At 39.1% G+C, this 26,340-nt stretch overlaps 1 protein-coding gene across 2 annotated transcripts in view; it reads right to left on the bottom strand.

Annotated features, from left to right (window-relative positions):
• Window positions 1–26,340, bottom strand: part of LOC150087368 (dopamine receptor 2-like) — a 54,861-nt gene that overhangs the window by 20,683 nt on the left and 7,838 nt on the right. Inside the window, exon 1 of one of the 2 annotated variants that reach the window (XM_090372028.1) lies at window positions 12,845–12,909. The exons of the other annotated variant lie outside the window; for it this stretch is intronic. The gene's annotated coding sequence lies outside the window, so the exon portion shown is untranslated. Of the gene's footprint in view, window positions 1–12,844; window positions 12,910–26,340 lie in introns of those variants that run through there. 2 annotated transcript variants of the gene reach the window in all.

The following is a 26,340-nucleotide window of genomic DNA, read 5'->3' as shown; positions in this document are numbered from 1 at the left end:
TTTTTATGGAAAATTCGTAAAATGTTGCAAATTGTTTGATCAAACATTTAAATCTGTAGAATTGAAAAGAGTGATGAGCCATCTAAGTGGATTGTTCTTAACATTATTTCTGGGTAGTAGTGTATGTGATTCTTTCATTTATTCATTTTGCACTCAGAGAAATGGTCGCTTTAACTTAAGTAGTTAATTAAAATTAAAACTAATTAGTAACGAATGAAAGATAAATTGATATTGCAGATAGAAAAACAAAGCACAAATATTTACATACGTTTTCATTAATTTCATTAATAGCACCCACGTGACTTATGACTGTTTATCTAAGTCTCAACAGCTTAGGATAATCATCTTAGAAAAAATTAGGTGTCTAAATAAAGCTGCATTTAATTGAGTTTATATTTAAGAAAATAGAGTAATATTTAAATTTCGAAATTAACTTAAAGAATACAAGCATTTCTTATAATAATTATCACGTGCGTAAAGTTTAAAATAAATATATTTTTATTTTAATAGTCTAATGAACTGAAAAATATGCTTTAATAAGCGGTTCCTAATCAATTCTGGTATTCACGTGACTAAATGAAACCTTTGTGAAGGTCAAATAATCATTCTGATTGCCTGGAATCCTGGAGGTACCAATCCATCATAAAAACGACATCCAAATCGTACAAGATTTACACTATTTGCTTCTTTCTTGGTTTTGAGTAATTTCACTTCAGTAGAAGCATTGGTAAGGAGATTATCGTGTGTAGGAATGGTCTCTGACTTCTTTTTATTATTTTTTTTCTGACTTAAAGGCCAGAAGATCATTAATTAAACTGAAGTGGCTAAGGCACAGATAAATCGTCACCACTCGTATGTCATGCTAGACTTTCAAAGTAGGCGTGCCTTTTTTGTAGCTGTCTGTAGTTAATTATTTTTAGTAGTCCTTATTTTTCTGTTTTTTTAAGCACAAGAATAATGACTGGTACTTTATATTTCTAATAATCTGATTGTTCTGAGGCGTTGTATTTGTAAAAGGTGTGGTAGGACAGCGAGTTGTAAATACACTGCCTGGTCACTTTATTAGGACCGTGTGTCATTATGGAAGTTTGCGCTTTATGTAATAATTATTCAAAAATATATAAATTTACGAGGTTACCCGGATGTAACGTGTGCAGAAGAGTGCCTACATCAATTCAATGCGGGGACATCACAAGGCATCAGTACTCGCACTATGAGAAGAACTATTTGAACCATATTTTCTGGTTGGATGCAGAATGACTATTATGTGTATGTAATTCTGTGCAGGCTGCTCCTACAGTCTACTGACGTCATCTGCAGCATCTCTGCAGAGCCAGTCGTGTGTGTTTAGCGTTCTCTTATATGACTGCCCACTTGGCAATCAGGAGCAGAAAATTACTTGGAATTTTGTTGGTTAGTGTTCATCCATGGCTACGAGGAGGCCGGTCGCTCTATTACAAAACTTGGCTGCCCCCATTGTAGGCAGGACAGACCAGAGAGGAGGAAGTTGAGAGATCAGAGAAAGAAGGGAAAAGAATAAAGTAAGAGATGAGTTGGGAAGCATCTCCAATATCCTGCACAGGGGCAAGAGCCTTAATGTCGGCAGTGGATCCAGAACCAGGACGAAAGAGAACATTCTCCACTCCCAAATATTGGAGGGTTTCTTGCAAGGACGGGGGGAACCCTATTCCCTTCCCCTGAGATCAGCTAACTACAACCCGATTGAAGAGGACCTTAGAAATTCCTACAGTTTTTGATGCAAATTGAACAGGACCTCTCCAAACGAGTGGCAGACAGCGATGTATCGTGCAGACTAGGCTGCCACGAAGGGCAGAAGAGAAGGGCTGGAGATAAGCCATGTGGTCTAACGAGCCCCGATTTAAGCTTTGCAGCACCGATGGAAGACTGATATAGAGTAAACCACACGCGCTGCTGGAACCATCTTTTTGTGTACCTTACAGGCTACTGGGGAAGTACTATGGTGATGATGTTTTCATGCAATCCTTGGTCTCCTGATTCCTACTTGGAGACACCACCAGAGCATATATCTGAACATCATTAAAGATAACGCACGCCCGGCAACATTGAACGACACAAGGGTACTTTCAAGTTGATAATGCAACCATCCAACACGTCAAATACATGAACGAGTAGTGGTTTGAAAAACTCGAGGAAGACTTCAAACAGCTCTCCTAGCCCACGTAATATCCGATGCCAGGCCCATTAAAAGAACAAAACTAATGATTTAATCCCATAACCATTGTGGGGTGGACTGGAAAGGTGTGTTCTTCAGCTCCAGGAACTGAGGGCAGCTTTGTTAAATGGATGGTCCAATATTTCTGGTGTTACTTTTCAACATTTTGTTGACGCCATAACGTATTGCACAGTAGGCTTCGGACACATTTTAGAAATGTAAAATAATCACTTATGAACCAAGGACAGTGTCTGATTGTGTGACTCATAGATTCATGATTAGAAGGCTCAAGAATATTGTTGCTGATACTTTTTTAAGTACGGGTTATACATTTTGGATAATGACAAACCCTCTAGCTTTTCTGCACCGTTAAAATGCACCATATTTCCAACTTTATTCATGCAAGTCTTTCAACTGATAAAAAATATCAGCTGGTCTGCTTCACTGTTCACAAAGAAGTCTTCATATTCAAGAAGACGTCACTGAAGGAAAAAAAAAGTTATTGCAACTTCTTTCTCTGCTATGATTCACAATATGGGTGCTTATTTTCTAATTCTGTGAAGTCTGTCACTATAAGATTCTTCACTGAGTTTTCTACTCGATGTTCAAGCCAAAAAAAGGGGAAAAAATCAAGAAGGGAAAAGAAAGTTACCAATTAGGCTTAGGTCTACAAAAGTCGCAGAAGATAAAATGCCAACAACAACAACAACACATCGCTGTTCGAAATCTCTGCCCTCTCCCTTCTCAAACATCCTATTTCGAAGGAACAATTTATCAAAGTAAACAGGCAGTCGCAAGAGGGAATAAAATAAATAATCTTTATCTCATAGTACAGCCACTTCTAAGAGTACGATAAAACTCGTATGCCGGCCCTTCATCTAAAAATGTAAGTCAGTAAAAAGACAGTCACTTTTTGGAGAGAGAATTCCAAGGAATTTCACGCATTTGGGCAATATGTGGAAGAAAGATGACCCCGCTTTCTTAAGGGCTTTGAAGGATTTTGGTCAAACGACACAAACTTCGCTCTGTCTGAAGCAGCCGACAAACCCAATGACTAACGATTCTGCTGGCAACGCAACAAACATCCCTGTATGCCGACTGCAATGTTTCTTATTGACCTCTCATCACAGAGGTCACTGGCAATCAATTACGGAAAAGATGGCCAGAAATGATTACACACGTCAACTCTGGGCGTGCATTTGGTGCTGGAGAGTCTCCAAGAAACCCACACCGACATCACAGAAGACGTATTCCATCTCTCTTCTGCATTAACCCCTTCGCTTCCCCCATACATCACGAATTCAAACGGGCAAAGTGACGGACTGGCGCTACACAAGAAAAATCGAGTTTCTTCTCCTAATAAAGGAGAGCACCGAAGACGCCTCCTTCGAATATTAAGTCTAGTTATATTAGCAGACGACGCGAGCGCTTCTAATCTCCTAATTGCGTACGAGTAACGTGCGGATAACGGAGCGGCAGTGCGCGCGCGCTCGGCGAACGCCTTTTGTCGGAAAGAAAACATAATTCAGTAGGCACGTAGGTAGTTCCTATTTAAAAAAACACTCTCCATCTGCCGCTTCGGAGGAGAAGATGCGAGAAATTTTAGTTCTACTTAAGACCCGAACCTCAAGAAATTCGTCAGCCCATCAGAGGCAGCTGTGTCGGCCGTCCCCTTAATGAGATAATCTAAGTTCCGACGCTACCAGGAACACTACACACCTGCTCTTTTCCAAACATTTGTCGATTTTTGCTCCAGTCGACTTACATTAAATACATACTCCACAATGACGTCAACAATAAATAAGATCATGCTTGTCCACCACCAACGTCTGACAGTTCGGGGAGGGAGAGAGAGACAGTGCATGAAGTAAAGAAGGGGTTGCGGAAGTGACTTACGCTGTGGTTACATCGGTGTTACTTAACGCATGGAAGGTACCTCAACACATTGCTCGAAGTTGTATCCCTGGACTTATGCATAGGGACGTCATAATCACCACGCAGCTATAAAGCGACTAAGGCTATGGGGCTTCAGTATATTGTGTCTATGAACTGCGCGTATTTTACAATCTACTAATTTATTTGTTGGACGAAAAATCCATGCAAATCGCCTGAGACCGACTAACTCGGCCACGTTGTGAAAAAAATAAGTTCATAAATATTCTCGGCGTCATTGATGGAATTGAAACCAGAGCATTATCCACCTGGTCTGGGGTGGATGGTGATTACCTCGAGCTTGTTTGATGATCTTTAATGGTTGTCCCGAACAATAATGGATGGGACTCATCAAAACACATTTTCCATCAATGTCTGGTTCACTGCTGTTTGGAAGACTAAATAAAAATAATACCATTTTTGATTTTGCTCCTCTAAGAGCAAAAACAAAAATCAACTCTTTTAATCATAAAACGTGCTCCTATCTCGTAGGAGACTGTGTTCTATGTCACTGGTCCATAATTTACAAGAATTTTAAAGATAGACATTTCTAAAGGATAATTTTAATAATCAGCAGACACCATTAGTGATACTGTCTGATTATTCCCACTAGAAAGACGTGATCCTCCCATCTTATAGGAGATTGCAATTGAATTTATTCTCCTTTCAGCTTAAAGTTTAATTACAGGAAAGCAACTGTACAGCAATTAGCAATATTATTATTGACTTCCTCGAAAGACTTGTTAATACTGAAATACCCAAAGTGCAACAAAACCATAGGAAGATCCAACTCAGTCATGATTAAGATAACAGGAAATCGTATTGAGGGAAGAGACAGAGAGATGTACAGCGTCCCCTAAAGCGACTACTGCTCTGCATACAAATGTTGCTTCGTAATTGAGAGAAATTGATTTATCAAAGTAAGTTACGAACAGATAATAGGAGATGGAAGTAAACATTGCTAGAAGGAGAACAAAACTTTTGGGATGTTTTTAAATGCTCATTAAACTCAGAGATTAGTGAAATGTCAAAGCAACTAAGGCTATGAGGAAAGCAGCTGGTAATACTTATGGTACTAAAAGAAATCATTCATTGAGGGACTAATCCAATGTCACCAAAGAACAGTCGGTTGAGGATCAACAGAATCAAAGGTGTAGTCTATGTAATCGCCACTTGCCAGAAGTAAACAAACTGTCAACGCCATTGAGAGGATCATGTCTGATAAGGAGTTGTCACCGAAAATAAATCGTATTGCTTTTGCTCGTGCCAGACAGATAATAAAGCGCACAACAGATACAGATGAGGGCCAGTTCAACTCCGATTTGGAGGAAATAATTTCTGGAGCAGATTAAACCATGGCTTCCTTCAGGGTTCGATAAATAAATACAAGCAGTTTTAGATTAAAAACAACAAGCACTTAAGAAAATGTGAAACTGTCCCCAGATTCAGAACGTGATCCCTGATTTGTGTGGGCGCAACTTTTCCTAAAAGCGTTTGACTAATATTAGTTAGGTTTTTATCGTAGGATGATTTCGAAATATCAAGCACTTAACTAGTTAAGTGCATCCTTAATTAAGATGAGAATGTATACCGCAGATGAAAACTAAAGTTTGAACATGAATCTCGAGTTCCATTTCCGGAGAATAAATAAGACTGAAAATGGAGAAGGTAAACAAAAAGAGAAGTCTTAACATGAAAGTCCAAATCAAGGACTTCGTGTAAATTGAGCTATGCCTACGGAACTTGTATTTCACCAATGGGTTTGATTTCGATTTATGTCGATAAAATTTAAATATCCTAAATAGCTGTTGCGTATTCATGTTTGCCTCGCTTCTATTGTCTTACTTTCAGTCATTTGGACCCTTAAATTACCAGCACGAACGTGGAATTACAGATACCAGCCAAATCGAATAAAATAGACCTAAGACGTTGGTCTATAGAAGTGCGTGTTCAGTGAGGGATTCGCATGTCGTGCGTGCAGAAAAAGCTGCCATGACTCACGGAGAAACACTCTGTTCAGTAGATCAGAAAAATATGGCCTTGATGGAAGAAGCCTTTAAGAATTCCTATAATTAACGATGAGATTCGAACTCAGACCAACACTGTATAAAACTTAACAACTATTAAACTCCCAATTTAGCCCTCGTGGGTGGCACAGTTGGTAGAATCGCCATCTTCCCCACGCCTCGTGGAACAGTCCTGAGTTCGAGTCCCATCGATGATGTGAGGAATTTTTATGGGCCTTTTTCACAACGTGGATGAGTTAGTCGGTCTCAGGGTAGGGTAGCATGTTTTTTTCTTCCGGAAACTTGGGTTTTTTGCCAAACAAACAGAAAATCGACCTCAGAACACACGTAATTTACAGACAGTATATACGCAGCGATATGGCCTTAATTGCTGATGCTCCTAAAAATCTACATCCAATAATGGCAAATACATTTTGGACAGATTATAGCGAGCAGTCAAAGCTAATTTAGTATTTGGCAGTCGCTGTACTCTGATTGGGTCACATTCTTTGAGTTACCTTACCTTAGGGTAGCGAATCCTTATGATCATCATACCACGCCTAACGATATTCACCCCCCCCACCCCCTAATCCCCGAATACTAACTCTGATGCTGTTCTTCCAAATGAGAAACAGGTAGTGGATCCTGGCTTAATAAATATACACTGAATTTACACGGCCACTTTATTAGGTACAATTATGTAACAGCAAGTAGGTCTTCTTTACAATCCAGACAGCCTGAATTCCAAACTGTATAGTTGCGGATCTCTATTCCAGTTTTTTCTTGGCACATTATTCTGCTGGAAGGACCCATTTGCAGATTGATACTGCAGCTATGAAAGGATGCTCCTACTTACAATTTCCGAATAACCATGTGGTATCCAAATATAGCTTGGTTAGTATCATGGGACCTAATGTGCTCTACGAAAAGACTATGCAAACTATTACACGACCATCAGCTTGCATTGGTGATACCTGGGTAGGTCCTCCAAGATTCGTTGACTGGTATGAAACCAGGTTCGGACACACGAGCTTTGCTGAACACTGTCGTACTTGGATGTCAATCGACTGACTAGCCTTTCTGCTACCCTGCACAAGAATTGTTGGATGTCATCTGGTTATTGGACCAATATTGATACATCCGAGTCGAAGTGGTCCTTGATCTTTCCTCTTGCCCATTCTGGCACTGATTGCAAACTTTCCACGTATCTGCTCACCTGCTTTATATGGCACGATCACGTGATTTGTTAATAGGGCAGGTGTATCTATTTATTCATTTTGGGACCATGGTTCCCAATAATGTGGCCATCAGTTTGTAACGAACACTATACCCGGGACAAATGCTCCTGCTACTGTTCATCACCCCAAGGAGGCGTGAATGTACATTCACAACCTGACGACCATATAGGGGTCTCCCCATACAAACTGACTATAATATCTAAATCGAATGTAACTGTATCCTTTATAGCACCATCCCTTCTCTCTCTCTCTTTCACGCCTTCAAGAAGATAAAAGCCGATTGTTGAACGATGTCAAAGGTTAGCTTTGGAAAGCGGAATTACGTGAACTGACTGTATTCCTCTGTGACCTCTGGGGCACTTCTTTCCAGACCCATGTCGTCTCCCAATTTCGTGCACTGACGTCTCTTTTGAGTGCATGATACACAGAAACAGAATTGAATCTCGAGAAAGTCTGAAACTTTTATTTAAAATACCTGCTCGGAAAAGTAGAAATTCAAATATTCAAAAGAAATAAAGCGGAGCCCCTTCGTGCGGATTACCGTGTTTGTGTTTTCACTCAGAATACCGATATCGGTGCACATCCGAGTGCCGAAGAGCGATTGATAGATAAACGATATTTAAAACTAGGTTATGCAGAATAATATTAGCTTTGGGAGCGAGAGTATAGAATCTAATAGTTCCAGAAGTATTGAAGTCACTTAATCTGCCAGCAGCAGCAGCAGAGAAGGCGAGTTTTGTCGACTGTTTTCCATTCAAATTTACGCAGAAGATAAAATAAAAAAAAATTGAAGTGTAGCCGATTTGGAAATTTATATTTATTTTTACTTTTAAATATTTTTTTTCTTTTTTTTTTATATATATATATAAATTAGCGTCTGCGTTTCCACACGTGGCTGTCCTAAATGTATATTTCGCCATTAGTCACGCTTTACTTTCACCACAGTTCGATCGTCTGCTTGCTCGTGTCACGCACAAACCACTTTCGCACGTGGATGTGCATGAAAAGCGAGTTTTTATTTAAACTGCGCAGTCTTCAGTAGGAATGTTGCATGCCCGAACATAAAATTTCATTAACCAAACGAAATATTACGAAAAATATAACTCGCAAAATAAGGAATAAACTGGGTGGGGGAGAAGAAGAGAGGAGAGGAGGGGAATAATTTATGCGGTATTTTAATTCACGATCAGTGTAGGTTTAAAAAGAAATGTGGGTGTAATATATCCGAGCGCAGACGAACACAACTAAAATTATGGTGTTTTAAAAATGGTGGCGCTACAGTCTGCCAACTGCTTGTCGTTTGGTTTTAGTTCTTGTCGTTTGGTTTTAGTAATATAGCTAAATGTAAGCCGATATTAAACGTTAAAATTATTTTTTCATTCTGAATAATAATAATAACTTTTGGATTTTCGTTTGCAGCAATATTTGGATAATAAAGTTGTAAGTTATTGGTGAGGTGGCCATAAAAGTGAATTATCGTGCAGATTGTGGGTAATCCAAATAAGTCTGAGGTTTTTCTGATCCCCCAAGAAATTACGATCACCTGCTAAATGGCAAATATTCTCAATAAGAACAAACTTTTTAACCTTGGTAATGTTTGAGGGCTTACGTTCTGCACTATTGCCATCTAGATGCGGTTACGGTTTTGATGTCCCTATCTTTTGTAGCTATTTCCGCCGCTTCGACCGATGCCGCCCACTCTTGCCGTCAGTAAATTTTGATGAAATGAGCGCGCACGGGCGTCAAGTATCCGTGCTCTGTCATCGTAACAGATATGGTTTGTCTGCAGTGACTCACTCGCTGCCAATGGACAAGTTTTCCGTTGTGGACATTTGACAAAATGAGGTATGTGAGACTAACTCCCCCACCCCCCACCGGGAGCAATTTTTCTGCCTCATTACATAAATATAAACAGACGATATGAGCTATATATACAATTTTTACACTATACCGCCAAAGTAACTGGACACCTGCATGTTTCGAAGAATCTTAAATCATTAATTAAATGATGAAATTAAGAAAATTTTGGTTGCAAGGATGGCCGAATGTTTCCATCAACCATTGCAGACGCTGAAGAACTGACTCGGGTTTATTTCGTGTCATTTTTTTAATTTGTTTATGTAGGTGCCACAGAACTTGAGTAATGAGACAATCATGAGTTCAGTAAGAAACAGACGGAACACTTGCAAAGAAGTTGAAGTGATTGCGAAGACAATTCTTCTTTACCGATACGTTTTGTTCTTTTTTTCGACGCTCAAGAAGTTACGTCGGACTAAAGGCCCCGCAGCTGTCTTCTTATCGACCCGCGTCAATGACTAGAGATTTGTCTCCACAGCTTATTCGTCGGTGTTTATACGCCGGCCCTGTGTGTATGGAACACAATGGTTTTGCTTGTTACACACTATCTGCAAATAGGGATGTTTACCAGCAGCGGTGCGATCACCAGAGAACTCAATAAATGCAACACACATCAAAATACGTGTACGCGCGCAGAAGCCTTCGTATTGCCAATAAGTTTGCGCCGCTACAATCCGTGTCCCACCCTCCAACTGTCCTCCCCTTCTTTTTCTCCCGCTGTCGCAATCTATTACTTAGAGTTCGTTGTTAGGTATAGAGAGAGAGAGGATGCGCTGACGTACGGAAGACCAAAAGGACTATTAGGTATATCTATCGAAAGCAAGATCCATCAATTTCCACAGAACTCAATAGACTTGCAAGACCTACCAAGTTCATTACAGTTAAAGGCAACTTTTTATTGCATACGGGTTTCCAATATTATTTCTTTCTCACAGAAATGGCAAGTTACAAGTGTTCTCGATTTAGGAAGAAATCCCTCGAGACACGAGTTTAAAAGTTTCTTTTTTTTTGATAGAGGAAAATGTCTTTTTTTTTTTTCTGTTTCCCCCACTTTTTTTTTTTAACGACGCCTCATGAAAGACACCATCTGTTTATTCTATCTTTAGATCTTCTTCTTCTTCTTTGTCTTAGCCTTTTTCCACGTTATATGGGGTCGGCATTCAATGTTCCCAATTCACACTTTACATCCTCTTCTTCTCCTCTAGTTGGATTAACTTCTTAACCGGAACATATCTATTGATTTTGGCATAGTTTTTCCGACCGGATGCCCTTCCTGACGTCAACCCCCACCACTTATCCTGGCTTGGGATTTAAGCTGCCGATCTACTAAACCTTCCGCAGCCATATAAATGTAGTAGCTGTTATTCAGTGATGAAACTTCCTCGTGATGTCACAATTTAATAATTTTACGCAATTTATGCCGAATTTCTAGTCACCACTGAACAAGCAGGTGGCACTGCTGTAGTTCTTTTATCTACTGGAAACATCCAAATGGCTGACTCGGTAGAATTAGTGACCTTGAAAATACCAATAATGTATAACTCAGCAACACGTGAGTATTTTTAAATACAATTTGGTATCCTGAAAACTTTTACATCAAAGCTATCAGGTAACACAACTATTCTACTAAGAATTCCCAGTGACTGATTATAGTTGCTTAAAAATTTAATGACCTTGAAATTTCCTATGTCCGAACATAATGATAGCCATTTTAAAAAAAGTTCAGTCCGAAAAATAAAACCACCTTTAGTTCCCAAATTTGAACCTATCACTCACCCACATTTATTTTATCTAAAATATAACATCTTTTTGAGCAACACTCCCGAAAACCTCCTTTATTAATTAATTTTAATAGCGCACTAATTTAGCTAGCATACAGCTGGTGCCACCAGCGCTGCCATTATTCTATCTTTAGATCTAAATAGAGGTTTGTGGATTTCTGATTTTGAATATCGAAGCTCCCTCTAGCGACAGCCACAGGATTGCAAAATGCACAGCTTTTGTAGTTAATTTTATCTTATTTGGAGAAAATTAGACTGGTTCGTTGAATGCTCATTTGCATAATTACTTTATAGGAAAGATTAAGTTTCTCTGTGTCCTAACCATATTAAAAGGGGTTTAATTTAATAGATCTCTATTCCGTGCAATTTAAAACAAAAAAATTATCAAATCAGAAGTGACTGTTTTGCTGGACGTATTCTACGTACTTATGAATTAAAAGGTAGCTGGTGCAGGCCCTTTTTTATTCTATACTTATAAACCAAAGTTTGTATACAAAAATATGTTTTTTTAACCCATAAGTACATGGATAGCTCATTGGAAAGACTCTACCGTCACAACGAGTTGCCATGGTATTGTACTACTTTAAATGGTATTTCCTATTAGAGTTGAAGTTGAATCAGGCAAGGAAGCCTGAGGCTTTTGCTACACCAGCCAAAAAAAAAAAAAAAGTTACCCTGAGAGAGGGAGAACACGAGTCAGAAGAATGATGATATCCAGCTCAAGACCTTAGGTGTGCCAAGCCCATACGAGAGTTCAACATCATTAAAAAATGTTTTTTTTAAACCATAGATTCATGGATATCTCACATGAAAAACTTCGCCTCCACAACGAGTTGCCATGGTATTACACTATTTGAAATAGTATTTCCTATCAGTTGAAATAATGCAATATTTGGACAACTCGTTGTTAAGGCGTCGAGTATAAAAGATCTATACTAGTACTGAAAAAAATAGAGCTTTTTTTCTCTATTATTTATTATACCAGCTAAGAACTGACCAGGAAAATATCTCCTTCAATTCAGCAGAGAAACTGTACACGTGGCTAACTGGCAAATATGTATGTACATTTGTCTTTGGTTTGATTCCAATGGTAGGTACAAATTAAAGACACCAGACGTTCCACATTATACAGGATGTCGGCCCCCAAGTTTGACTTCCTGTCTAGCACTGCAAAATGTCACGCACTTGGTCCTTAAATAAATTCCTCCATCAGCATAATCAGAATATATTCAAACAGAAGTGCTTTGCTATTGTAAAAGAAAAACAAAAAAAAAAAAAAAAGACAGTTTCCTCCCCCCTATCTATGTATGCTCTGAAATATTTTTAGTTGAGACGTAATTAACTAGTAAATGTATACCGCGAGGCAGGCACGTCAGCAAATAATAATTTATGATTTACAACAAAAAAGATCAAAAAGCAATTCGCGAATCAAGAAAATTTAATTTCTACGCATCCACATTTTTTTTTTTATTTTTTACCAGCGCAGTAAAAGCCTATACATAATATCCAGTACTTCAGCTAAAATATACAATATATGAATAACGTGTATGAAAAAATAAATTATAACTGCTTGATTTCTATTGGTCCGATTTTAATGAAATCGGAGAAGAGTCGACAGATCGTCCTAAAGGGCGAAATATAAAATTTCATGAAAATTTAACCACTGAGAATCTAGTCATTACACGCTGACGGACGGACGGACATAGCAGTGAAAATAGGTGCATTATGCGTATATTAAAAAATTCATAACTAAACAGACTCAACGTAACTCATTAAGCCTATAATGTTCATTATAATTTTATAACGAAGTAAATATTGCATTATTATTATTATTACCTGAATATCATTCCAAGTGATAGATAAACGAATAAAATACAGCTTGTTACTTTTATGCCCAACAGCTAGGACCGCCCATTTAGAAGTACCCCAATACTGGAGCCGGCCCATAATTAAATACCTATGCAAAAGAAAGAAATCACTGGATCAAGTACACAAAGATTTAGAAAGCAAATGCGATTTCTTTTTTTCAGATATAACAGAAAGGTGAAATTTTTTAACAGATTGAGAATACTTAAGTATTCTCACTTTGTAGAATACTTAAGTGAGAATATACACTACCTATCAAAATAAAATGAGAATAGTTAAGTATTCTCACTTCATTTTGATAGGTAGTGTCCCCCGGGCTTAAGCCCGCAAGAAGTAAAATCGAGAAAATGTATTTGGAACAGTTTAAGAGTGAAAAGTTTTAAAGCATTAAACCTAAAGGCAAACTATTAAAGGGATGTACGTAGTCATGATAGAATGATAATATGAAAGCTATATATTTTCGGGCTCATCCTGCTGATTAAATGGACCTCGAAATACAGCTGAAAGATCCAAGTCGTAGAAAACAGAAATATTTAAACAGTATTCGTAGTGAACCCCCAAGTGTACAAAGAGCTGCTTGTCCTATCCCTATCACACTCTTATAAACACCGTACAGCGGCCGTCTGTAAGAGTTCAACTAGCGGCAGATAATTCGCTTCGTGAATAAAACTCTATATGAGTTGTGCTCTGTCAACAACGGCATGATGTTTCGCATCACCTCCCACAGCATGCTCTAATAAGCGAACGCATACACACACAAGGTTAGGGTGAAGTTAGTCTCTTGAAGATGAAAACTGTACGCGGCAGTGGATCGCACAAGTGGAAGAGAAATGAATGAAAAGAACGAAGAGATAAGATTTACAAGAGCAGCTACAAGCACGTGAACTGATTCTATTTAGGCTCCACGAGATAAGTGAGCAGCGAATATAAATGGGCCACTTAACGGGCTCGGATTTGGTGCAGTAAACAGGGGAAGAAAGTATTTTAACACCACGTGCACCGAGAGATAGATGGAGAGGAATTGTCTCTGGTTGTGGCATTAGCACTTCCCACGATCTATAAGTAAAATCTTCGATCGCTGAGATACCGCCTGATCGTGTATTGACTTCTTAAGGTCACGTCGGGCTTCTCATTGGCCGCACCTGGCAATGACAGAAAACAGGTGCGATGGATGATCAGTTATTAATTAATCTCGCTCGCATTGGTTCCGTGTCACTCAGTCGATTTGCACAAAACAGACTTCCGGTGCATGCGAAAAAGGCGTCTGAAAACACCACATTTTTTCGTGTTTCTTCTCTCTATTTAAGCGAACAACTGCAGCATTCTGTACATTCCTTGAAAATGATCCTCTTTGCAAAAATTATTCTGTTTCCATTTGCCCGCAGGCTTTCTTTTCAGTCTGTCAAACCGCGAATGAAACGCCTGTAAAAAGTCGGCTTGTTGCTTTTCATCGGGCCGAAAATTGATGCGTCTATCTGGCGAAAGGGCTGACAGCGAAACTTTGTAAGTAACGCCAATTCGGATGCTGTTCGCGGTTCATTTAATTTAGATAATAATGGAGAAAAAATATTCTGTCAACACAAAAACCGCAGAAATGTTTTTAAAAAAACTGTGTAAAAATAATAAATAGTTCCAGAAAAATAAGAAAAAGCTAGTTGATACAGATTAGCGAGAAAAACATCTATTTCAGAAACAATAACGTTGATTTTCATGTAAATACGAATAAATTCTACAAGCAACAGCGCCCTCTTATAGAAATGGAAAAGAGTTCTGGCAAAAAAAAAAAAAAATAATAAATAATAATAATAATAAAATAAAACGAAATCGTACTATTCGCTATTAAAATCAAGGAAAATACCAAAAATGTATTCTCAAGGCTAGTTTGTCTATTTTTGGGTCTCTTAACACTGTAATTTAAAACATCTCGCCTCCATATTCCAGCATTTGATTTTTTATAAAGTAAACCACTATATTGAAGCCACTAAGGTAATGTTTATTTATTATTATTATTTTTTTCATCGTGTACACGATAACTGTTGTCCAGTGAGCTGAGGCAAATAAGGAAATGAGGAGTCAGTATATCGTGTGTGCAAAATGGCGCGTATTGTGTGATCAGGTTGCTGTATAATCTACAGCTCTATTTTTGGGATGAAAATCCCGCTCATACAGTGTGTAAAAATTACGTTAGTTTACTTTACTGTATTTTAAGTAAAAGTATATTTACATTTAAGCAAAAAACAAAGCATATAGGCCCTGATTTTAATATCTTACGTAGCATTCCAGTAATGGTTCAGCTCTGAATTGTTTGAAGCTGTTTTCTTGGTTTGAACTTGAATTTTAAGCCATAGGGGTAACTCCCCACTGTAACTTGAGTGTATTCTATGGTTTTGTCATTGCATGGGCCTTTCTAGGCCCATTTATAATCTAATTTTAGGTAATATTAAGAATGGTTTTCAAAAGCAATTTTCTTAGAGGCCAATTACTTTTATGACATATTTTATGCGCTACATTTCCCAAAACGCATAAGGATTCAAACTTCTGTTTTCATAATGATTTAATCTCCATGTTTACGTCTTAATTTCGCCATTCTACATTACTTCGAATAACTCTACAGGGAATGCTCCGTAGCAGTTGGAGAGTTAATTAATATGCGGTGGATTGCCTTAAGTAGGCGCTATTTACAACTATATTTTACCTTATTTCATACGTGCTGCTTCAATTAATAATTGCTGTGGTTTGTTTTAATGGGAGTGCCGATCCCTTGAGTACGGTTCGTAAGGACACGCGTGAATGCCCAGAAACATGCACGGGAGAGGAAAAATTCAGTTACTCCGTGGTTTATTTTATTTTATTCAACGGGTCCACGTGTTGCTATTATAATCACGTTTCACGCGCATTAAATCACAACTGCTATTCCTAGCAAACAGCCGTAAGCCATAATTTGACGTGAGACGCTTTTAAGGCATTTTTACGTGGAAAGCAGCTCCCGACGACTTAACTGAGTTTAAAGGCAATTTGAACCTGGCTGCAGGGTTACCGTTAACGAGTGGTTCCTGAATTTGACAGTATTAAAAAGCTTACTGGCAACAAATGTGCGTTGTGTTCTTGGGTGTTGGCAGAGGAGACAGCGTCACTCTGAACCGGATGTCCATAACAGTTTCGAGAAGATGAAGAGAGATATTTTAGAGAAAAGTCCCAAAAATATGCCATCCTCAGTAAATACAAATGTTAATGGGATGCATTCGGCTTTCTGTTACTTCTCTGATAACCACGGCAACGAAACAGCGCATCTCCCAGAAGTGTTCGATTTAAATTGGAGATGGTGCAATTCTGATGTTGATTTTTGATTTTTAATTATCGCGGTACTGCTTTGCTAATGATATAAACACATTGAATAAATAATAATAATAATAATAATGATTTCATATTTCGTCAGATGGGTTCTACATCTCATGCCTATAAATCAGGAAACGTATACTGGATTCACTGAATCTGATTATCATTCGCCAAAAGCAACTTGAACTGAATAATTCAGTTTAAAGTAAATAATTTATTCCACGATTTTCTGCTTCTGAGGACTCTTTTCGAGCTAAACAAACTTTTTTTTTTCTAACTTCCTCTATTCATTTGATACTATTTTCAGTTTTTAATTCATTATAGTACGTAGTGATCTCTTGGAATGGCAAGTTATGCTGTTGGAAGTAGATCATCACAGAGAATGGAGTAGAGAGTCATGGTAGGATGTATCAACAAATTACTAACGTCCCTGTAACTGTGACAACATTATTATGAGGCTCTATCGAAAAAAAAATTGTTCTTACCGATACGGTAATGTACTGGTAAGAATAAATATTTGCTTTCACGCTGTATATATTAAACCAGCTCTAAAAATACACGTGCTGAAAACCAGGTCAGGGTGTTGGTTGAACAGATAGTAACTGTATTATTGATCTTAAAGAATTGTTATCCATTTATTTAAAATTATTTTTAGTTATAAAAAAGATGGCAGAAATTTTTTGCAGACAAGTAGATCTCAAGTCTTAAGGGGTGGTGTCACTTCAGGATTACTGTTTACACCCCTGCAGCTCTTGTTCCTTCGATGACCGTAGTGGTTAGCGTGCTTGAATTGCGTGTTAGAAAATTTATTTCTAACAAGGCAAAGTTCTTGAGCTATATTGAGGTCCCCAAATTCCACAAGATGCAGCGCCAGCCAGAGGTTACAAACGTAAACAACTTTGAAACTTCCCCGGACCAATTCGGACTAACATAAATTCGAATAAATCAGAAGTATGTGTTAAGCGTCAAGCAACTAAGGCTATGAGGCGCCAGTGTATTACTTGTAATTTCACATATTTTTCAGTCGCTTTTCTTAATGACTGTACCAAAAAACTGAGTTTCCAAGAGATAAAAATCTCTCCCGAGAACGACTAACTCGATCTCAAAAGTTCCCCCTTTTAAGACGGGAATTCGAACTTAGATCTTTTCCACGCGATGTGGAAGGGTCTGATCATAATCACCGTGCTATCCTCGAGGGCCTAGTGTTATAAGGAATCCTACGTGCATAAGTGTTGCAAATTTTGCGCAACCTGTGTGCTTTGGTAACGTATTTTCGAGATATGCCAACAGCCATTAAGTCAGTTGACGAAACATGAAGATGACACTAACTGACTATTGATATTACTGGCTATGTGTGTGGCCTGGGCAAGCTGCATCCATATATCAACATTATGAGCCACTGGCAATGTTGTTGCCGTCAGAGTAAATTTGTTTGAGAAGGCAGTAAAGATATATTTACGACTATTTACTGTGCAACAGAGGCAGGAAGTTTCTTTTTTTAACCCGTAAAGTGGAGTTTGTCACTAAAGAAAACAGACAAATACCTCTTCGTAATACTCAGAAAGCGAACAAACTATTAATGAAGGCAAATAGATGCAAAATAAACCAGGTTTATTCAGAATCGGCATGAAAATGTCACCTTGTTCCATCCAGGTGCATGCCCAATCTTCCCTTAAATTTACAAAAGTTCTCCAGTTCTAACAGAATCGGCGATAATTTATTTTAACAGTTAATAACCGTTTGCCTTGCAGAGAGTTTTCTTATATCCAGTTTGCAACTGTCCCTCATTCATTTAAATACGTGTCTTTCTGTTTGTGTCACCTGCGAAGGAAAACAAATACCCCCATTCTTTAATTTGCTCAAGATTTCCAAAGCCTTAAATACATCCCTTTTACTTCTGTCTCCTGGAATCTTCTTTGAGCCGTTTATGGAAGAGGTTAACCGTCAATTAATTTTTTCAACTGTACCCACACTGGGTACAGTTGAAAAAAAAAATCTCTTTTTGCTCTCAGTTTTTCTGAAGTGAGGTTTAATTGGTCACAAATCACGCAAAGGCTGTATGATTAGCCACACAGCTATAATTTCCAATAGCAATTCGACAAGTTACAAAATTTACTGAACAAGAGATAGCGCTAAAACAAAGAAATTCAAAGTTATAATATAGCTGAAGCCGCAGAGAAATTAGGTAATTGGGACTACCAGTTATCTTATGTCCTTTCATATGTTTATGGCCAGCAGGATCTCGTTGCAAACGTAGCGCAATATCGCTGCAACGGGTTTCCCTGGTATTGTGCTACTTTCAAACAGGTGTCCTTCCTCGCCAAGAGGTTAATTGACCATTTGTTTAAAGGATGAGACTGCTATGACAACCTGTTTCAGGTCCCTCATCAGAGAGCAGGTAGTCTCTGTTGACAACTATAATTTCCAAGACAAAAGAGATAGCGTTAGCTATATAACAATTTTGAAAACTCTGATTTCGTATACTGCATGATAGCTTACCACGAACAACTTCCCACTTCACAACGGTTTTGTCTATTTGTTGCCACTGTAGGCTACCTACTCTCTGATGAGGGTCCAATTAGTTCCGAATGGGCTGTCATAGCAATTGCATGTTTTAAACAAATGGCTTTTGGAGAAGCCATCTGTTTGAGATTAGTACAATGCCAGAGAAACTTGTTACAAAGGCAGGATTGTTCTGCTGTAAGAAGAATTAAGACCACTGCATTATCTACGCACTTTAAATCTTGCTGGCCGTGAAAACAGTTTAAAAGAGGGAAATGTAACCCTTTTTTGAGTAGATTCTTAAAGACTTAAAGATTTCTCGAGTAGTAATGCTTCTTTAAAAGCGTTACATCTTTTTCAGCAGCTCCCGTTCTTCCTTAAAACAATACTCAAGATTGGACTAACCAAAGTTTTATATAATAGAACAATTACCTTCTTCTCCTTAGTAGAAAAATTCTTGACATGCCTGAGATGACTTGATGTTATGGAACTATTTTTCCTTGTCTTTAGAGTAGGGATACCAACTGGCATTAGCTTTATACACTGAGTGGCCACTTCATTACGCACATATACCCTTTTCATGACGCGCCCTTTCAGTAACAACATCACGTGATCGTGCCAAGTGATAAAAAGCAGGAAGGCAAACACGCAACGAATGCTGCTTGTGTCTAGTTCAGGCAATAACGTGGCATGGTAGCCTGTTGGTGCTGTTCAAGATTTTTGCCAGCAGGGACAAGGGGTTAATCATCCCATTCTATAAGCCAATGGTTAGACCGCACCTTGAGTATTGCATACAAGTCTCGAAGCCTTATTTTAAGAAGGATGTGGAACGGGTGCAGAGAAGACAAAAAGATTGGCATCCTTACTCTTATTTAGACAACAGGCACATAAATTGAAAACGCATAGGACAGCTGTGAGAAAGTTTGCTTTCAGCCAGACAGTGAATGATGGTGGAACAAACTTCCATCTGGTGTAGAAGTGGGTTGCTTGAATAAGTTCAAGGAAGAGGGAATTATTAGATGGGATGCAAAGGTAAAGAGAGGATTTTTTTTATTGTTGCTGCTACTCTATAAGCTTGTTTCCTTGCACCATTTGCTACTACTATTATTAATACGAACATTCAGCCAAGTGATCCTGGTGAGAGGCTAACAAGATTTGTTACAGAATAATAGAAAGTCTATAGTCAATCAAATTCAGCTTAGTATCAAAAGTGGTAACCAAAGAGAATTTCGGAATGGATACAACTCGTCGTATTTTGTCACCATTGAGTATTGCATACAAGTCTTTGGAAGAAACCAATCGCAAACGACGACCGAACTAGATTAAACAAACAAGAAGATACGGTTGTGGTGGACTCAGGAAAAATAAACATTGGAAAACGTTGCTTGATTGGACAACACAGTTCATTGCCCATTTTCTGGCACGCGCGCCTCGTGAGTAACACAGTTGGTATGATCACCGTCCTCCCGCACCAGGTGGAAAAGAACTGAGTTCGAATCCTGTCGATGAAGCGAGGAATTTTTATGGGCCTTTTCACAATATGGCTGAGTTAGTCGGTCTCAGATGAGGGTAACATGGTTTTTCCTTCCTGGAAAGTCCAGGTTTCGTACATCAAACAGCAAATCGACCATAAAACACAGCAATTTACAGACATACTATATATACACGACGCAATATGACCTTAGTTGCTGATGCGTCTAAAACTCTACAACAATAACAGCAACAACCGTTTCACGCTGGTGAGAGGACCAGAATGAAGCGAGAAAACAGCATGCATCCATGCGCCCGTTCTGCCAGGTGTCAATGGCGCAGTTCATGATGCCTATCAGGTCTCCCCCCTCCCCTTGAAAACGAATGGAGTAATATTTGGATGCCGCAGGCTATCTGGAAATTGTTTCCAATTAGACACATCCTTGCATGTTTGCAGTGTAGACATTTGCAAATTTCTCTTTCAACAGGATAATTAACCGTTAAAGATGGCTAGAACAGTCATGATAATTACATCATGAAAAAAACTTACACGCTCCAGTGGACGTGCTTAAAGAAACCAATGGAAAATAATCGCCTCTGACAGCTGTCTAAATCACATTAATGTCCCATGCAGATCGTAGGGATGTTTATAAAATGGCACTCCCCCATCAGAACTAATTTAATGAGAACTATTGGAGGTGAGTGACAGCTTGAAATTGAACTCCATAGGGTATCTCGTATATAATCCACAGAATTAAGGTGCAGCGATGATATGGGTCATTGCTTATTTCCATGTCTTTGGTGATCTGCACTAGCTGAGTTCTGTGAGGATAAGAGTTATCTTAGATTATGAGAAATTGGGATCAACGGTTTCCCTAAAATCTGCTTTTGTGGGAGAGCAAACAGGTCTCATCTGTACCTGTGAAGTCATGAGCCTCTATCAAACATAGAGAAAAGTACGCCCGCTGACGCTGACGTAATACAGCATCACAGACGAATACCGCCATCATTCCTCTCCCACAATTTGTGTCCCCGAATCAGTCAGGAATCTGATCACACGAGAACTGAAATTAATCAGAAAAGTACGTCGAGATCATCAACATGCCTCCGAGCAAACGTTGGTAACATTAATTGGAAAAGGCTGTTCGGTGGGCGGAGATAAGCTGAACACAGCTCACTGTCCTGCTCACGTGGAGCCTTCTCTTTGGGCCTTCAATTATTACTCTTCTCCTCGCAACTGCCTTTCCTGAGACGGCTCTATGTCATCCAACTGTCATTAGAGATAAACACCGAGTGTCAATAGCCTTACATACACTATATACTGACGCCTCGTGACATTAGTTACCTTAGCGCAAAATCTAAAACGCGAGGGAGAACTAATTAGTCCTTTTAAAACGTTTCCAAAGTGTGGACACCATCTTTCTTAACATAATCAGCCATCTCGCTACGCCTCTGGAGCATTTGAAATCGCGTGCGTGGAGACAGACGTGGATATCGTGTCTCAATTAGCGAAGTTGGTGGCTGCCACTTTTTGTGGCCTTCACTAATTTGCATACAAAACACGCAGAGTTTCCGCTGGTATTTGGAATTCGCATGGAAGACTGCTTTCCTCTATTGACGCATTTTCACCTTCCAGTTAACTTTTATAATAAAAACCTTCACAAGAAACGAGCATTACCTTAATTTTGTCAACCAGTGTCTTTACTACCCTTGCAGTTGGTCATATGGACACCTTGTATGATCTAAATTTATTTCTCTTCTTCTTCTTCTTCTTTTAATTTTATATTTGAAATAAATTAAGGCTGTTAACCACTGTTGTGTGATGTCTGTAATACATCACGTGGTGTCTACAGTGGATAATTGATGATATTTGATACCGTTGCTGTTTGGTAGGCATTATGGGATGAAAAACCTGCCTCGGACACAGACAAATCCGAATATTTTCCCGAGTACACGTGCTTCTAACCCAGTCCTTGTTCGCATGGTATGAAGGACAGTGATTGTAAATATTGTGATATCTGCGAGTGACTGAAAGTGACTTTACAAGAGTATCGCAGAGTGCACAGGTGACAGAAAATCGATATGGACTGATGTTTTTCACGTACTCTTTGCTTTCCAAGAAGGAATAGCACTGCTGCCCACTTGTCAGTTCTCTTAACCGAGATAAAACTCTCTTTACCAGAGAATCCGATACATCGCACGGCTTTCTTTGAAAGAAACTCCGGTTTCGTTGCGAGTTAGAGCACAGAGTAGAGTTAACTGTATTCACAATATGTGGGCGTGTACTGTCCTTGACGACATTGTAATCTTACGTAAGAGAAACACAGTTTCGAAACACACGAAGGTAGTATTTTGTTCACCAGATGACGCAAGAAGCATTCGTATGCTTGACTAGAAAAGGTCCTGTTCATCTCACGTTATCATTTATTCGTTTCTGCCATTTGGTGATCTCTAGGACAGACTTACTCACTGGACCCATGTAAAATAGTACACGAGGACGGAGGAAAACTGGGTATAAACAGGAAATGGAAAAAACTTCGTACAAATCTTCGATAAGTTTAATAAATCTGCTGCATACCTCTTCTAAGGCTGCGCTGCACAAATTGTGATTCTCAACAGTATGGATTCCACAAGATGTCTAGCTCTAAATGTGACCATTCTTCCATCGGGATATTTGTCAGCTGCTGTATTATTGTGGTCGATAGAGAACTGCAAAGCCGAACTGACTTTGCAACGTATTCCAGACATTCTGGGTAAAAGGAGATAAGAAACAGAGGTGGACTCAACACTGATCTCAGACTCCACTTGCTATACTGTGAAGTACTCTTCCGCCAAAAAGTTTGGAATCACAGGGTATGACAACGGTTTTCGTAATTTTTTTTAAATAAGCAGGAACATGAAAATCTTGGAAATATTTCTCGAACCATTCAAATGCCATTTTTGACAGTCAGAAGGTATGGCTTCATGAGGTTCACACCACACTTCACCCTACCATCAGTGCAAAAAGAAAAAGGGTAAATCGAAATTTTTATCCATCCAGAAGAAGCTGTGATAGAAAAATGAAATTTTTTTGATTGATACCTTGAAACCTCTATGGTAACCACAAATTTTTGTTTCAATTTGACAATTTATTTTTTTTTTCTTTGCAGCTCTCAATAAAATGAAGTGTCACTGTGGGTAAAGTGGAATGCGGATCAGTTATTCAATTCTTTCTGCAAGGGAAAACACTCAAAACAATCCACGAAGAAATGGTCGCTTTTTATGGAGACTGCCCAGATTACAGTGTTGTTGCACTTTGGTATAAACAATTAAATGTGGGAAACTTCAGTGAATGATGAAGAAATCCCAGGATGCGCAGTAACTGCTGTAACAGAAGATAGTGTTGCTAGAATTGTGTCATCAATCCTGGAATATCGTCGTATTAGGGTTAAAGAACTAGTTGCAGCTCCAAATTAGTGCAGGGTCTGTAGAGAACATCATCCATCAACAGTTGCATATGAGTAAAGTGTCTGCTGGATGGGGTCCTAGATTTTTGACCCTTATCAGAGACGGAAAGGGCACAATGTGTATATGAAATGTTGTTGACGTGCCAGGAAAAGCAAGAAATATTTTTTTCACGGCTCTTCACCATGGGTGAAGTTTGGATCTATCATTATAATCCCGAAAGTAAACGATGGAAGTATGCAGAATCACCACCTGCCAAAAAGGCAAAAGTGCAGCCAAATGCTGGCAAGGTGATGCTTTCAGTTTTTCAGGATCATAGGTGATGATTGAGCTTGGTGAAATACTAACAGAGTCTCTTAAAAAGGGCTATACTATGATGACGAAGAATTACTTCAACTTTCTCATAAAGCTACTTGCTTCTATAAAAGAAAAATGACGGGGAAAACTGTCAAAGAGTGTGCGCCTGCAACACGATAATGCCCCTGTGCATTCGTCACATGCTGCAGTGAAGTGAGCCCACGAATATGGGTTTGAAATATTGCCTCATCCTGCTTATTTTGCCGACCTTGCACCCTCGGATTTCTTCCTCTTTCCTGCCCTGAAGTCCTTTCTTTGTGGTAAACACTTTGCTGCTGCTGATGATGATGAGGTGATTTCTGCTGCCGAGTCGTGGTTTGAAGGACAGTCAGAGGACTTCTACAAAACTGGCCTGCGGGAGTGAGTTGAGAGACGGAAAAAATGTATCATTTTGTATGGCGAATATGGAAAAAAGCGTAATACATGTTTCTTTTAACCTTCTATCACAACTACTCCTGGGTGAATAGAAATCTTTTTCGAACCCAGACCCCCTCGTACATCTTGATATCTATGTTTTACACTTACTTAGATTTATAAATATAGATGCGAACGTATGAACAACGTACCAAGTGGAGCTGTGTCTGGAATTTAGATTTTTACTTTTAATTCAAAAATTTTAATTGACCTATCGTGTGCTACACTACAGAAATCATACGCACACATTGACACGGGATCAAAATATTGTCCTCCAATGGGTCAGGCGCAAACAAGGTATCCAGATGAATGTCCACCTAACATACACTTCAATGAAAAATTAAATGTTCTTGAGATTTTGTAGAACTGCATCCGCAGGCTGCACATTGACCCAACCAAGCCTGCAGTACTTTCGCTAAATCATGCAACGCGCAGACGCAACAAAGGCTGAGATTCTTATCTCATTAGCTGATAAGCACAAGGACGTGGGGACATTCTTGATCAGAAACTGAGGCGTCATTTCCACTCGTAGATGTTTCCCAGAGTCCTGCTTGGCAGCTCACTCGGCTCGATATATCGCCTTCTGCCACTCGTTTGGAAAGATCTGGGTTTGATCCCTTCGACTACTAGAAGGATTTGTAAAGTCCTCTTTAGCTGATTTCAGGAGAGGGAGTAGGGTTTCACCCGTGAACTCACATTTCTACAGACAAAATAAATAATATGAACATGAGTGACAAACCTTTTGGAGTTAAATAATAATAATAAAAGCTGTTCCACACAAGTTCACTTGCGTTGGCTTGCCAAGCAGCATCTTGTACATCTGCTCGACAGTGAAATGTGGTGTTACATTCATACTTAGCCATTGAGAAAGGAGGAAACAAAGGAAAATGCAACGGACTGTTTCAAGTCCGTATCAAAAGTGCTTTAATAACAAAGGCAGAACGTGGTTGTCTACAAAAAGCATTGTAGAAAAAAGGACACCATTAAACCGACAACAAATACAGCATACCAATGCAGCAATTAAGGTTATGCTTGGAAAGGTTCGATTCAACTACGTAAGGAGCCCAACGATCAAATTAAAATAAAAAACTAAAGTGACACTCACCTCCAATAGTGCAACGGAACATTCTCCCCTTCCCAAAGAGACGCATCCTCACACCCACCAAAGGAAGAGTTCCGGACACCCATATACAAATATTGTGTATTTTTTGGAAGCCAACACGCATGCGTATTGGGCAGATGCACAGACATACCATCATAAATCTCGTCAACCTACCTGTACAGCATAGGTCTTCAACCAGAATCTATAGATTTCCAACGTCGACGAGGGTTTGATGTAACGTCACTAACCTTTCTACGCGTGCAACTGCAACTCGTGGGAACCTCTCAAAATCCACTGTGGTGATGCTATTCAAAGATGGAAGACCATAAGGTGCTACCTCAACGAAAAAAAGAACGGGATACATTTAGAAGTTCGATTGGCTCGCTCATAGCTCGGATTCAACCCACCGAACACCGGTGGGATGAACTGGAAAGCCGGATTAAGCCGTGGCCAAAGCGACAGCTTAATCCGGCTGCTTTGCAGGATCAGTAGAGACGAATTCCGCACGATACCAACTTGAAGTTGGTAGGAAATGGGTGGAGGTCCTCATAAAAGCCAAAGTAGTTTAGCCCTATTGAGTTTAACTTTTTTTGAATGAAAAGCCCTTTTTGCACTACCTGTATGTGTCCGTATACTTTTGGTCATACAGTATATATGGAGCTTAAAAGTGCCAAGGACTTTCTGGACACTGCATATTTTTAGATGTGCACATTCGTCATTGTATTCGCGGTTAAAATAAAATTATTGAAACATCACGAGCCATCTTACTGAAGATCGAATTAATGATAGGATTTGTCCACAAGCACCATTGTTCCTTCGCAGCCGAGATATTAAAATGACA

Source organism: Mastigoproctus giganteus, chromosome 4 (assembly GCF_048544385.1).
Source record: "Mastigoproctus giganteus isolate SK-2022 chromosome 4, ASM4854438v1, whole genome shotgun sequence".
NCBI classification, from domain to species: Eukaryota; Metazoa; Arthropoda; class Arachnida; order Uropygi; family Thelyphonidae; genus Mastigoproctus; species Mastigoproctus giganteus.
Note: the sequence above shows the minus strand (reverse complement) of the source record. Positions and strands in the feature narration are given on the sequence as shown.